The sequence below is a fragment of the Lactuca saligna genome, chromosome 4 (genome assembly GCF_052625555.1).
Source record: "Lactuca saligna cultivar CGN05327 chromosome 4, ASM5262555v1, whole genome shotgun sequence".
Lineage (NCBI taxonomy): Eukaryota > Viridiplantae > Streptophyta > Magnoliopsida > Asterales > Asteraceae > Lactuca > Lactuca saligna.
Window position 1 is genome coordinate 15,152,880 of NC_136420.1, and position 12,680 is coordinate 15,165,559.

General features: G+C 33.8%; 1 long non-coding RNA gene across 1 annotated transcript; it reads right to left on the reverse strand.

Moving 5' to 3' along the window:
- Window positions 1–292: 292 nt before the first annotated feature.
- Window positions 293–5,541, reverse strand: LOC145038316 (uncharacterized). The gene is made up of 3 exons (XR_013679313.1): window positions 5,372–5,541; window positions 4,798–5,129; window positions 293–418 (listed from the first exon to the last, which is right to left on the reverse strand). It is a non-coding gene; the product is annotated as an uncharacterized LOC145038316 (long non-coding RNA).
- Between the last annotated feature and the right edge of the window lie 7,139 nt (window positions 5,542–12,680).

The window sequence follows — 12,680 nt, forward strand, 5'->3', positions numbered from 1 at the left end:
CGGTGCCACAGAGCGTGAATGTTGGAAAGGAGGGCAACTGGTTCAGGTGGCTTCATGAAAGCGGGGTAGAGATCATTAGTGCTATCAAAGAGGAGGAGAACCTATTTGATCAGTAAGTCTTTCATAAAAAACGAACTCATCAAATTCAATAGAAACTTTGTTTTCTTAATAAATTTACGAAAAGAGACAAGGTTTTTGATAATATCGGGTGTAACAAGAACACTATAACATCCCAAAAACTACAGAGATATTTTTGTTTGATAAAATAGATTAACCAATTGAAACCTTTATCTCAAAAACCCTTAATGGAAATTCATTTTATTGAAACCATACATTATTAGAGTTGAATTACAAAACCACAGAAACAGATATCTTTGATGCATGTGTATAGTCCCACTAAGCTCTTCTCATTAACAACCTGCAAAAAAATTAATACACAACTGTAAGCATAAAGCTAAGTGAGTTCCCCAGTATAACACATATTCCACCATACATACAATGCATCCACATAAAATCCTCAGCTCTAACACAAATCAACCAAATCTTATATATACATACATATATCATGTGTAACGACCCCAACCCAAGATTATAACGGGGCCAACCCAAACATACATAACAGGCCCTGCCCAAGAGTATAATGGGCCTAACCCAAAATCAACTATTAAGGGCCAAATCCTGATCTTCATAGAATTGTCATTGTTCCCACCATGGTTTTTCCCTGTAATGTCAAGGGTCAAATCCCAGTCCTACATATAAATGAAAGGGGCCACATCCTGATCTTCCATACAATGCATAAGTTATATATAGTGAGAGATTAGATAGAAAGTTAAATAAGTGACCCACCCAAAAGAAATAAATCAAACAAAAACCATGCAGTCAGGCATTAGTCCAAGAATTCTAAGGCTATCTAATATTTACTACATACAACATGTAGAGTAATCATTCAAGAAATAATCAATATTATAACTACCCTATCCAATTAGGACACCTAGCAGTGTCATATAATCCACATGCAAGACTCTATCAGTCTAGCATACCATGACACCAAGTGTCCTACACTGCACATGTATAATAAGGAGTTATCCTAGTTAACTAGCATATTGTACTCTAATAGTACCTTTACCCTATCATGTAAAGGATATACAATGTCATGCATGACATAGTGAAAAACTCACCTGAACTAAAGAACCAGAGATGCATAGCAACACTCTCGCTCCTTGCATAGATCAGAACCATGAATCGACTAACACCAAACACAGAACAAACCTCTGTCAACAACCCAAATCCTTCAAGTTTGAGCCAAGGTCAAACCGTTCAAAATTCAGCGGTCAATAGTCAACCAAGTCAATGGCCACCATGATCTGGTGACCTCTTAGCCACGTCGTGGACATGGCCGGACAAAACAGTCACAAGGTTGAACCCCGCCACAACATGGTGACCTCTTGGCCACGTCGTGGTTACTACAAAAGCCATTTTTCTCATTAAGGAGTTAATCCTTTAAATCCTTTTCTCTAGCTTTCTAGGCGGCCTCCTTTCCCTCAAATGAACCATAAAAATTCTTATCTTATAGACATGCATCTCCAATGCATGTCTCTCTCAAGGTTACATCAAAAATGGTAATAACTGGAGTCAAAGCTCCATGCATGGCACCATTCAACATGAAAGACTAGATCTGAACCATATGATGACCAAGGGACCCCAAGGAGTGATAAAGTTGCCAACTTTATCAAAACCAACCATTCATAACAACATGCCATAAAGGAAAGGAGCTTAAAACCTATATTTACAAAAGATGAAGCAAAATGTGAAAACTTGGAGGCTTATAAGAGTCCAAAAGATACACCAAGAGATAGATATGAGCTTGCTACCTAATCCTTAGCTCCACATAGCCTTCCTTTAACCTTTAAGTGACCAAAACATCATAAAGAGCTCACAAGACAAGGGGAGAGGATAGGTTTTGAAAAGGAGTAATGGAGGGTGAAGAGGATGCCCTAATCTTGGGTTAAAGGCTTTAAATATAGGAGAAACCTTAAAAATCATGGGCTTGGTTTATAGTAGCCACCATATCATGGCCTCTCTCTTGCCATATCATGTTGTTCAGTAGTACACGTGATCCAAAAGTGTCATTCCATGTCGTGATATTCCATACACCACGTCGTGGCATCATATTTTCTCCAAAAACCTTATCTTTGCCCCCATTTAATCTTTGACTATGTAATAAAAAATTGGGTGTTTCAAACACTATGTAAATGTAAAGGACGTGTTTGGAAGGAATGAAGGTGTGACCAATGTAAGTAACATGAATAAAGGAACCATTGCCAACCAAAACTGAATTAATATATGTTATTACTAAAGGGATTGAGAATACCTGAGTCTAAGGCTAAATGAGAAGTAGCACCCGCATCGATGAACCATGTAGAATCATTAGGCTCTTGGAGGGACATAGACCTAAAGACTTGACTGATGTATGTGGCTTGATCATTTGGTACCAAGGTGAATCAATTCCAAAGTGTTTGCATGGTAGATGATTGAGGAACATGGAATCCGGATTAGTCCACAAATGTTAGAGGTTGTCCAAGGATTTTAGGCTGTTGTCGAGTGGTTGATTGGTGGCGAACGGAGGTAGGAAGCTGTTGCAACGGTTGGTAATTATACCATGGAGAGGGAGTCCACCAAGGCGGAGGTAGGTGAGCCAATGCAGCGCTAGAGATGGCAGCAACTTCTACTGATGTAGACATCCAACAAAGGGCTATGGGTGTCAGCTGTCACGGATGTGGCTACAATGGTTGTCACGGGGCGGTCCTTAGTTGTTGTTGTTGTGGTTTGGAGCACGGGTAGGGTTCTCCCAGGGATGAGATCAGGAGCTATCAACATCGATATGGAGAACTTGGGAACTCGAAGAATGGTCTGAGTGAATGATTGGAGAGGGACGGGTCTAGTCAAATCGTTGTTCTTCAAGAACAAGCATGGAGCGATCTTGAAGAAAGCTTCGAAGAGGCTCATGATGACGGATAAGAGTGGCAATATTGTCAAACTCGGAAACGGGAGACCCGATGTTGGCTAATTACTCAACGACAACATTTGTTTTTCGATAATACTCGACAATGGGTCGATCCCCAAGAACCATAGAGCACAACTCGTTTTCTACTTTTACTGCCCACGTATCTTTGTTGTCACAAAACAAATCTTCAAGAACTTTCTAAACATCCCGAGCCTTGTACACATTTTCTAGAACCATAGTGAGAATAGGTTGAGTGAGGGTGCCGTAAATCCATATGGCAACAAGGGAATCAAGGTTGTGCCATCTTTGTCGTCTTTAGGATTGGAGGTGCCATCAAGATGATCGAAAACACCATAGGCTTTGCAATGTGTTTCGAAAAGAACTCTACAAGCATCATAGTTCAACTGATTCAAGTCAAGAACCAAGGGAACAAAAGCTTTAATATTAGTGATGCTATAGGGGTTTTAGGTTGTCATCGGCCATGAGAATGGAGAAGAAGAAAAACCGATCACATTAGTGGAAAAGGAGAGTGGCTGTAGGTAGGGTTAGGAGGATAATCCTCTGACACCATAATAGATTGCAATAATCTTAAGTGACTTCCCATTCACACTTACGCATACATATATACATCATACAAATACAATTTGGGCCTATGATATACAACAATGGGCTAATAACTACTGTGCACTAATGATATACCTTGGAAAATGAGTCTCCACTTTTAAGATATGTAGTATCTAAACATTTTACAGGATTGTTGGTTTAATTATTTTAACTGGATCATAGTTTTGGGAACTGTTAAATTTAAGTTTAAGATCTGTGCTTATCTTGTTATTTTGATATGTAATTTGTTTGTCCGTCAATCCCCAAAAATTGTATCCATATGGAGTCCATTTGGATTTTTTAAATTTTAATATTATGATAATAATAATTATAATTATTATTATTGTTATTATCTATTATAATAATCATCAATCAAATTAGAGTTTGTTTATGAAGATGATGGGTGAACCGGTGAATATAATGGTGATTTCAACACAAATCTATGTTTCCATGGTAACACAAATCCAGTGAAGTTGACGAACCAGTTTTGATTTTTCGATTTGTCCATTGATTATAATAATAAGGAACGATAATAGTTATAATCATAATATTAAACTTTAAAATATCCACATGGACACAATATGAACATCTACCATATTGAATGTCATATTTGATGTCATGTAGGATTAGATACTCGTAAAATCTATTATGGTGTTTTAATAGAAATGCCAAAAAATATTTTTACTCTATTGAATACGATTAAGAGATTATCGACTCAAAGAGAAATTTCACAGTTATTGGGAGCCATTGTATCATTAACCCTCTCTATATATCATTTAAAATTGCAGATCATGTTGAATTTCAGTAAAACCAAGAGTTCTTTGATTTCAATATTATGTTAATGATAACCAGTATGGCAAAACAAAAACAGATCAAGTGTTTTTAGGATTTACTATATTTTGACATGCATTTTAATGTTTTATGGACTAAAAGGTACTTGCTAAAACCTACTAAGTACAGATTTGAGAACTTTGTTTTTGATGACTAAAAAGTAGCATTTCCCATTTAGAAGCAGACAACCATCACATAATACTCTTTACTTATGAAACTTATAGTTTCCAAAGGACATATATGTCTCTCGCTACGACTACAAGTCTACAACATCAAACTTGGTGCAGAATATATGCAGCAAGGATCTTTAAAAGGTTTATTTATTCGATAGTGAAACTAATTATGAAGAGGGTTTGGACCTGTGTGAATTATTCGTTTGTCATCATCATAAAGACTGCCTTCTCCTGCAGCTCCAAATCCAATCCTCGGTTCACTTGAAACCAAATGGAAACGTGTCGGTGATGTTTGAAAGAATTTAGGTTTCCGACTAGAGAATACAGAGTGGTCGTGATCATACGCTGTTGTTGATGGAGGAAAATGAGTGAAAAGTAGGAGCAGCCAAATGAGAAAAACTACTGGAGCTGTTGGTTTAAAACCCTTCCTTCTCTTCATTATTTTTCTTGATTTTACTCCTTGGTCCTCTTGAAAAACTTGATCCATTCGAAAGTTCCCTATTGTCATGTAGTATTAGCTGGAAAAGAAATCAACCAATAGCTGAATGTGAGATCTTTGACTTGTAAATGGTGTATATATATATATATATATATATATATATATATATATATATATATATATATATATATAGAGAGAGAGAGAGAGAGAGAGAGAGAGAGAGAGAGGTCAAAATGCAATTGACTGGTCGAGATTGTTGGTTCTCTTTCTCCTTATATTACGAGTTTAAGTCGCATGATTTTGACCCTTGATTCATGGAACCTTAGAACTCTGCACTTTTGAATCTTAGTTCATGTACATGCTGCACTCTATCTTAACAAACACCGTTTTGATATAAATAAATATGTCTTCGCTCTTTATATTTTTTTCAGTTTCCTTCTTCAATCCACTATGCATATAAACACACACACACAGTACCTATATAGATAATAAATGGCACTCATTCAAAGTAAAGGTTAGTTGTAACTTGTACGTTGATGGTTTTTATGAAGGGATGGGGGCCTAGACGTGGTGTAGGCCAAAGAGGTCTAATTGGAATAATCAGAGAAGTTTGCAACTTCTATTAACAACACACGTACAGGCTTTTCTCACTCGGTACGTCATACGTGAGCATGGGCCTTGAAGTTGAAGGACGCCATTCGCTTCGATCTACATCTGTAAAAAGGAACAAAAGTTTGTACAAATACTCATTATGCCGAATTTAATTCCGACAATCGACACTTGGGACCCTATGTAAATGATATGTACTTGAAATTGAGACCATTATAAATGCTGTACTTCACATTTAATTAACAAGTATCTTTCCTTTCTTTGGTTGGGTTTGGATTTAGAATGTCTTCTGTCTCGATTCTATCACTCGTCTACCAAATAATTACGATTGTCGATTTCTGAATATAGCAACACTGAAACGCTTTGGTTTATGGCGTTAGGATTTTCACATTGTTTAGAAATTCTATGTATATATCCAGTTTCATTTCGACAGTTCAACTGGGAACCTCTTTGAAAGTCATGTTTTAAATCGTTATGTATCGCTACTTCATCTTTCTTGCTGCCGTCGGAAATATGCCAAAAACTGAAAAAGTTTGTATAAATGCTCTTCGCTAGATTTTTATTATTATTGAAACAATTAAATTTTCATCGACAAAACTTTATAAAGTTCCAAAACCGATGAAGGCTGAGAAACTAGTAAACAATAAATAAAGAGTTCTTGAGTTATTCGTCCTTATATGATAATCATGCACAAATTGGATTTAAAAACTAACCACAGATGTTCACGAAAATAACCTCACGAATAGCAAACATAAGACAAAAGATCCCTACAGGCCAAAGATCATCCTATTCTTTTGAGCATGGGATCTTCGGATGATCAAACATCCTTCCCTTGCAAATAAGTGATCAATAATCCTTTGTTTTTAGTATATTTAACAATTATACAAGTTTTGAGAAAATTCTAGCAAGTAGGTTATCCTTTCAAGTTATTTCGTTTTGTTATTATAGCTTTTATAAACACACAATATCATTTCCTTGACTAAAATTGAAGTAGTGTTAAGTGACTCCTAATCAACATAAATGATAAATATATAAGTGTTGTAAGACAGCAGGTATGTAAATGGTCATGAGTGTGTTTTTTTTTTCATCTTTGTGATATTATTCATATTAGGGGTGTTTTTAATAACTTTTTTAGCTCTAAATCCTTTTTATAAAACGACTTTTTGTAAAAGGTATTTTTCCAAAAATTATAGTTTAAAATTTGTTTGGATGGTAAAAAGATAAAAATTGCGTATAAAAGTTCCAAAACTCACCTTTTGTTACTTTTAAAATCAATCTTTTTTTTCTTTTGCACAAAAGTTGATTAAAACAAACTTTTAACTTGATAAACATATTTTGGACAAAATTGCAAAAATGGTCCATACGATTTGTCAATTTCTGTAGGTAAGGTCCAAAAAAATTTTATTAGCAAAAACGGACCCTATCTGATGGCTTTCTTGCGGTTTTTGTCACAATCTCGTTAAGTTTAACAATATGGCTATTAACTTTTGGCAAATGACGGATTTATCCCTGTGATTATTTTTGCAGTTTTATCTTTTTACCAAACTAGAATGACCAATTATGCAATTTTTCTTTTTCATTTGATTGAATTATGATATATGAATTATTTTAAGACAAAATTGAAAAAATGGTCACTGTGGTATGCACTTTTTTGGAGTTTTGGTCCAAACCACGAGTTTTTTGGATTGGTGGTCATTTTGAGCTAGTTTACATGTAGGTTTGGTCCCTGTCCAAATTAAAAAGACTATTATACCCTTAATGAATTTAATTTTCATTTTCTTTCACTTTTTAAAATTATTATTATTATTAAATATAAAACCGGGTACACCGCTCTCTTTCTCTCTCTCTCTCTCTCCCTCTCTCTCTCTCTCTCTCTCTCTCTCTCTCTCTCTTTCTTCTTGATGATCCATCACCCAAAACACCCACTCTCATTGTAGAACTAGTGAAAAAGAAGGAAAGGACCGGTGATTCTTTGCCGGTAGTAGCAGCCCCAACACCCGCTGTTAAACAAGCTCGAAATTGTTGCTATACTATTCTGATACCCCTTCACAGCCTTCTCAATGACTGTCATCCCGTTCATCTCCTTCCCCTGTCAAAGAACTAGAATCACCGGTGATGTTTTCCCGGTTCCCCACTGCCGCCACCTCCATATCCCCTTCCCTTCCGCCTTCTGCCGAGAAACACCACCACAGACCAAAGATCATCCTATTCTTTTGATCATGGGATCTTCGGATGATCAAACATCCTTCCCTTGCAAATAAGTGATCAATAATCCTTTGTTTTTAGTATATTTAACAATTATACAAGTTTTGAGAAAATTCTAGCAAGTAGGTTATCCTTTCAAGTTATTTCGTTTTGTTATTATAGCTTTATAAACACACAATATCATTTCCTTGACTAAAATTGAAGTAGTGTTAAGTGACTCCTGATCAACATAAATGATAAATATATAAGTGTTTTAAGACAGCAGGTATGTGAATGGTCATGAGTGTGTTTTTTTTCATCTTTGTGATATTATTCATGTTAAGGGTGTTTGAGATAACTTTTTTTAGCTCTAAATCCTTTTTATAAAAAAAAATCCAAAAATTATAGTTTAAAATTTGTTTGGATGGTAAAAAGACAAAACTTGCTTTTAAGAAGTATAAAAATCCTAAAAGTCAGATTTTGTTACCTTTAAAATCAACATTTTTTTCTTTTGTTCAAAAGTTGTTTAAAAAAAACTTTTAACTTGACAAATATATTTTGTATTTTTTAACTTTTTTGAAAAGTAAAAAATCCAAAAGTTGTTTTTAAAACAATCTTAAACACCCTCTTAGTGTAATTGTATGTGCACAAGTGTGATTGTATTTTTGCAAGTGTTTTTATATGTAGCTATATTCTCTAAAATGTCATTTGAATGAGGGTTATTAGTTGGCTTTATTAACCATCGAGGATAAGGTGCACTTCATAGACAAAATAAGAGAAAGGTTGTCTCCTTCTCGTGCCTATAGCCTATTTATAATTTTATGTTTTAGGTCATGGTTAGATTTCTAAAATACACACACTACTCGTCTATGCAATACTCATTTCAATGATCTAGCCTGACCATGACGATGGTGTGTTTTGTTTTCAAGTTGGAGGACATGAGCTATACACTACAATAATATTTGGTTTTACGTACAAAATATTTCCGACCAAAGTGTTTTGTAAGAAGTATTCGTTGAATTTCCTAAAAGCTTACGATAAAAGTAGAATTCAACAAAATTCATACAAATTTCCTATGGAAATAGATACCCTAAAGATTCCGTCAGAAAAACGTAGGAAGTTTCCTACAAAATATCAACGAAATACTAATTAATATTTAAAATTAAAATTTTGTTGTAATTTCGTACGAAATATAATAGTATGAATCTGGAAATTGTTTCCCACCTTTTATTTTTTTTGTTCCATCCTTTTGTTTTGACTTCCTCCTATTATTATTATTATTGTTATTATTATTATTTTATATTGATATTAAATATTATAATTATAATCTCAAATTATTATTAATATAATATAATTATAATTATTTTATAACAATATTAATGTAAATATAACAATAGTTGTTACTATTATTTTGATTATTATTGTTATTATTTTTATTAGATTTATCATAATTAATTTTTTTATTATATAATTATATGTTTTTATTAATATTAGGTTTACTATAATTATATTATTATTATTATTATTATAAATGTACATGTATGTGTAGTTGTATGTGTGCGTTTGTGTATTCAACATCTGAGTATGGGGTTAAAGGCAAGGGCGGAGCTTTATAGGGGCAAGGGGGGGGGGGGGGGGGGGGAGGGGGATGTCCTCCCCCCCCCCCTAAATTTTTTTGTTACATATAGTCCCTCTACTTTAATTTTGTACATATTAGGCCCAAAATATAGAATTTTTCCCATGGCCCCCCTATTAACCGATTTTTATACATATTATACTTCCGACCCCCCCCCCCCCAATCAAATGTTGAAGCTCCGTCCCTGGTTAAAGGTATGATATCCATATGTATGTGTCTGGAATCATACATATGTATGTGTCTGGAATCATCCGCGTATAGAATTTAGGGTTTAACATATGTATGTATGCCTATGTGCATGTGACATATATGTATGTCTATTATATGTACATATATGTGTCAGCATGTGAATATAGGCTTTAGGGTTTAACATATATATAAGTTTAGGGTTTATGATTTAACGTAGACAAAATTACATAAATGGTCCACATAGTTGACAAAATCGAACAATTATTCAATTTTTCTTTTTCATTTGATTGAATTATGATATATGAATTATTTTAAGACAAAATTGAAAAAATGGTCACTGTGGTATGCACTTTTTTGGAGTTTTGGTCCAAACCACGAGTTTTTTGGATTGGTGGTCATTTTGAGCTAGTTTACATGTAGGTTTGGTCCCTGTCCAAATTAAAAAGACTATTATACCCTTAATGAATTTAATTTTCATTTTCTTTCACTTTTTAAAATTATTATTATTATTAAATATAAAACCGGGTACACCGCTCTCTTTCTCTCTCTCTCTCTCTCCCTCTCTCTCTCTCTCTCTCTCTCTCTCTCTCTTTCTTCTTGATGATCCATCACCCAAAACACCCACTCTCATTGTAGAACTAGTGAAAAAGAAGGAAAGGACCGGTGATTCTTTGCCGGTAGTAGCAGCCCCAACACCCGCTGTTAAACAAGCTCGAAATTGTTGCTATACTATTCTGATACCCCTTCACAGCCTTCTCAATGACTGTCATCCCGTTCATCTCCTTCCCCTGTCAAAGAACTAGAATCACCGGTGATGTTTTCCCGGTTCCCCACTGCCGCCACCTCCATATCCCCTTCCCTTCCGCCTTCTGCCGAGAAACACCACCACAGACCAAAGATCATCCTATTCTTTTGATCATGGGATCTTCGGATGATCAAACATCCTTCCCTTGCAAATAAGTGATCAATAATCCTTTGTTTTTAGTATATTTAACAATTATACAAGTTTTGAGAAAATTCTAGCAAGTAGGTTATCCTTTCAAGTTATTTCGTTTTGTTATTATAGCTTTATAAACACACAATATCATTTCCTTGACTAAAATTGAAGTAGTGTTAAGTGACTCCTGATCAACATAAATGATAAATATATAAGTGTTTTAAGACAGCAGGTATGTGAATGGTCATGAGTGTGTTTTTTTTCATCTTTGTGATATTATTCATGTTAAGGGTGTTTGAGATAACTTTTTTTAGCTCTAAATCCTTTTTATAAAAAAAAATCCAAAAATTATAGTTTAAAATTTGTTTGGATGGTAAAAAGACAAAACTTGCTTTTAAGAAGTATAAAAATCCTAAAAGTCAGATTTTGTTACCTTTAAAATCAACATTTTTTTCTTTTGTTCAAAAGTTGTTTAAAAAAAACTTTTAACTTGACAAATATATTTTGTATTTTTTAACTTTTTTGAAAAGTAAAAAATCCAAAAGTTGTTTTTAAAACAATCTTAAACACCCTCTTAGTGTAATTGTATGTGCACAAGTGTGATTGTATTTTTGCAAGTGTTTTTATATGTAGCTATATTCTCTAAAATGTCATTTGAATGAGGGTTATTAGTTGGCTTTATTAACCATCGAGGATAAGGTGCACTTCATAGACAAAATAAGAGAAAGGTTGTCTCCTTCTCGTGCCTATAGCCTATTTATAATTTTATGTTTTAGGTCATGGTTAGATTTCTAAAATACACACACTACTCGTCTATGCAATACTCATTTCAATGATCTAGCCTGACCATGACGATGGTGTGTTTTGTTTTCAAGTTGGAGGACATGAGCTATACACTACAATAATATTTGGTTTTACGTACAAAATATTTCCGACCAAAGTGTTTTGTAAGAAGTATTCGTTGAATTTCCTAAAAGCTTACGATAAAAGTAGAATTCAACAAAATTCATACAAATTTCCTATGGAAATAGATACCCTAAAGATTCCGTCAGAAAAACGTAGGAAGTTTCCTACAAAATATCAACGAAATACTAATTAATATTTAAAATTAAAATTTTGTTGTAATTTCGTACGAAATATAATAGTATGAATCTGGAAATTGTTTCCCACCTTTTATTTTTTTTGTTCCATCCTTTTGTTTTGACTTCCTCCTATTATTATTATTATTGTTATTATTATTATTTTATATTGATATTAAATATTATAATTATAATCTCAAATTATTATTAATATAATATAATTATAATTATTTTATAACAATATTAATGTAAATATAACAATAGTTGTTACTATTATTTTGATTATTATTGTTATTATTTTTATTAGATTTATCATAATTAATTTTTTTATTATATAATTATATGTTTTTATTAATATTAGGTTTACTATAATTATATTATTATTATTATTATTATAAATGTACATGTATGTGTAGTTGTATGTGTGCGTTTGTGTATTCAACATCTGAGTATGGGGTTAAAGGCAAGGGCGGAGCTTTATAGGGGCAAGGGGGGGGGGGGGGGGGGGGAGGGGGATGTCCTCCCCCCCCCCCCTAAATTTTTTTGTTACATATAGTCCCTCTACTTTAATTTTGTACATATTAGGCCCAAAATATAGAATTTTTCCCATGGCCCCCCTATTAACCGATTTTTATACATATTATACTTCCGACCCCCCCCCCCCCAATCAAATGTTGAAGCTCCGTCCCTGGTTAAAGGTATGATATCCATATGTATGTGTCTGGAATCATACATATGTATGTGTCTGGAATCATCCGCGTATAGAATTTAGGGTTTAACATATGTATGTATGCCTATGTGCATGTGACATATATGTATGTCTATTATATGTACATATATGTGTCAGCATGTGAATATAGGCTTTAGGGTTTAACATATATATAAGTTTAGGGTTTATGATTTAACGTAGACAAAATTACATAAATGGTCCACATAGTTGACAAAATCGAACAATTATGGTCCTTATGACGAATTCTTTACACAGATGGTCCTTGT